Raw genomic sequence first — 3,594 nt, 5'->3', positions numbered from 1 at the left:
GCCAGGGGGGATCCCTTTTTTGCTGCCAAGGCCACACACTTCGATAAGCCCCTGGTCAAGGAGGCCTCCGGAATCCTCTCAGGAGATGCAGCCGGGCCTGGGAAACGACATGGTGAGCTTCCAGGTTCCTTGCCAAGTCAGCCTGTACCGCTTCTGGTCCCCAGGCGCGTGATGCTGTCCGACCTTGGAATTGGGTCCCCATGAGGAGAGAGCCTTAACTAGGGTTAGGGTTCGGTCCAGGGACGTCGCCAGGGCCGAAGCCACTCCGGTCTCATGATCTCCCTCGAGGGCTGAAGTGAGGGCCCATTCCAGGAGGCGGCTCAAATGCAGGATTAGGGATCGAGGCAGGCTTAGGTTTCAGTGGAAGTTCCCGGTTCGGGGTATGGTGAGGGTTAGCGTTAGGTCCCAGGAGGTTCCAGGCGCCGAACCCACAGCAGAGCAGTGGTGTCCCCGAAGGGCTGAGTTGAGGGCACAAGGGACGGTGCCGGTCAGGATCCCTCTTTGGCTGCCATGGCCACACACGTCGATCGGCCCCTGGTCGAGGGGACTCCGGAATCCTATCGTGCAGCTGCAGCCAGGCCTGGGAAACGACATGGTGAGCTTCCAGGTTCCAGGCGGAGTCAGCTTGCACCTCTTCTGGACCCCAGGCCCGTGGTGTTGTCAGACGTTGGAATAGTGTCCCCATGGGGACTTAGCCTTAGCTCTGTTAGTGTTCGGTCCAGGGACATAGCCTGTGCCGAAGTGACTCCAGTCTTGTGATCTCCCTCGAGGGCTGAATTGACGGCCCATGCCAGAAGGCAGCTCAATTCCAGGGTTAGGTATCGAGGCAGGCTTAGTTTTGTGTGGAGGGTCCCGGTTCGGGGTAGGGTTAGGTTTAGGGTTAGGTCCCCGCAGGCTCCAGGCGCCGAACCCTCAGCAGGGCAGTGGTCTCCCCAAAGGTCTGAACTGAGGGCACAAGGGATGGTTCCGTGCAGGATCTGTCTTTGGCTGCCTTGGCAACAGACGACGATTTGCCCCTGGTCGAGGAGGCCTCCAGAATCCTCTTAGTAGCTGCAGCCGGGCCTGGGAAACGACATGGTGCACTTCCAGGTTCCATGCCGAGTCAGCCTGCACCGCTTATGGACCCCAGTTGCGTGGTGTTGTCAAACGTTGGAATTGGGTCCCCATGGGGGAGAGCCATAGCTTGGGTTAGGTTTTGGTCCAGGGACGTCGCCAGGGAGGTGGCATAGGGGGATGGGTTCAATGGGTGATGGGCTATGGAGGGCACTAGTAGTGAAGATCACTGGGTGATAGCTACACCTGTGTTAGCGTAGCAGAATGTATACATTTGCCAATGACTGTTTTTCATATGAAACTAATGTACGTAGTGTGTCAGCTATTCCCAAATAACATGTTGTTGTTTTTTTTAACTAGGTAAAGGACCTAAATAAAAAGTTTAATGTAAAAGAACCTGTTAATATCTAATCAAGAAATGCAGTGAAGCTCCAAACTATAAAGTCACCATATCATATTCTGTATCATTCCTATACACTAACCCAATTATCTCAGAAGAAGTAAAGAAAACAATCCGATTTACAATAGCATCAAAAACAATAAAAATTATAGCAATACCGTTAGCCAAGGAAATGAAAATCTCTCTACAGAAAACTATAAAACCTGTGTGCAAGAATGGAAGAAATTCAATTTGGGTGAAAGAAAGGGGAGAACACAGAAGTCAGTGAAAAGCCATCCCATGTCCAACTTTCGGAGGAATTAATACAGATACAATGTCCATATTACCCAAAGCCATCTAGAGATTCAGTGCAATCTCTATCAAGACTCCGATGCAATATTTATGCAATTAGAAAATCATATCCTAAAATTTATTTGGAACCACCAAAAGACCCCATGTAGCCAACGCAAGAAAGAACAAAACAGGAGGCATCCCCCTTCTTGATTTCAAGCGTCATTCTAACACAAAGAAATCAATTATGTCACTGACATAAGCACACACACAAGACAATGGAACAGAAATTGAGAGCCCAAACTAAACCCATGCATCACAGTCACCTAGTATTCGACAAGGGAGTCAATAATACACAGTGGAGAAGAGTAGTCTTTTGAATAACTGGTGCTGCGAAAATTGGATATTCCCATGTACAAGAACAAAGTTTAGCACCGTATAATACACCACTCCCTAGAGAGTGAAAGGAAGAAATAGAGAGAGATGTGGTTAGAGAGAAATAGAGACAAAGAGGAAGTATAAGAAGGAAAGTAGAGACCTGGTCCGGTATGGGGAGACAGTTAGATGGGCCAGGGGGGAGGGGATGTAGGAAGTGGCTCTGAGTGCTGGGGCAGAAAGGGCTTCTATCATGGGAATCAGGGTTCCATGGCCCCAAGACTCCAACATCCCTGGGTCCAAGTTCTGCAGAGGCCATTGGAATTGAAAAGATGGGTAGCCCTCATTTCTTCTGGAATTGTGAGGTTCAGCCTCACGTTCTGTCATGGAGAGGGATGTCTTGAGGGAGAGTGTGCCGCTCTTTGGCAGGTAAACTCCATAGCCTGCCCTGTGGGGAGGTGTCCCAGGGCCATCTCCCTCACTGCCCCAGGCTCTGTTGGATTTCCCCCCTCCCCCGCCAGCCTGCCTTCCTCAAGTTCTGAACCCAGGCATCAGGCATTGCGTTGCCCCCAGGTCCTGCAGTCTGGACCTGGCAGAGGTGGACTAGTAATATTGGTAAAATATATATTGACTCAAAGTCGGACGCTTAACCGACTAAGTCACCCAAGCGCCCCGGGAAGGATAGTTTAGTTGCAAAGAAGAATAAATTAAAGATAGTGTAAAGGATGTCTATTTTTAAATGAAATATTGTTTACACATTAGTTGTGTTAGTTTTAGGCATACATTGTAGTCATTCCATTTGTCTCTACATTATGTTTTACTCAACCACAAGTGTACCTATCCTGTGAAAGCATGCAACAATATTGTTACAGGATTGACTCCATTCCATTGGCTGTCCCTTGTATCCCTAGGACTCATTCACTCCATCGCTGGACGCCGGTATCTCTCTCTCTCAAAGGTGTCCATTCTTTATCTAACTTAAGTATTTTGGTGGTAAACAACATTACGTCTTGTTCAGCATGTGTAAATCGGTGGTCTATTTTTCTGTGAATATTGCTGAAAACATTACAAATGATGTCGTTACGTTAATAAATTCGGTTTCATTCTTCACTCACAAGAAAGAGAAGGAAAAGATTTTGTGTCCCAGACCCTGTCACTAAGACCTTCCCAATGAGGAGAACAGGCTTAGTTGCCCAGAGCACCTTCGGTCTCTCAGCTGAGCAACCAGGGCCTTCCACATTGAAGGAATTCCCATGGTGGCCAGCAGAGAGAGCTCAAGCACCACAGACCCCCGAGGGGCGGGTTCCTCTGCTGGGCAGTGATAGCCAGCAGAGGGCGCACCATCTGTTTTTCTGACCCAGGGCACCTCAGAGCAGGAAGGGCTTAGACTGCTCTCAGAGGACTCAGGCCTCTGGTGGTGCCTGAGTACAGAGAGCAGAGCTGCACTTCCAGCAGGTTCTGCCACCCGCCCCAGGGGAGACCTTGGAAGCTTAGCA

Source organism: Prionailurus viverrinus, unplaced genomic scaffold (assembly GCF_022837055.1).
Source record: "Prionailurus viverrinus isolate Anna unplaced genomic scaffold, UM_Priviv_1.0 scaffold_58, whole genome shotgun sequence".
Classification (NCBI taxonomy): Eukaryota; Metazoa; Chordata; class Mammalia; order Carnivora; family Felidae; genus Prionailurus; species Prionailurus viverrinus.
The sequence above is the reverse complement of the archived record's forward strand: the minus strand, read 5'-3'. Positions refer to the sequence as shown.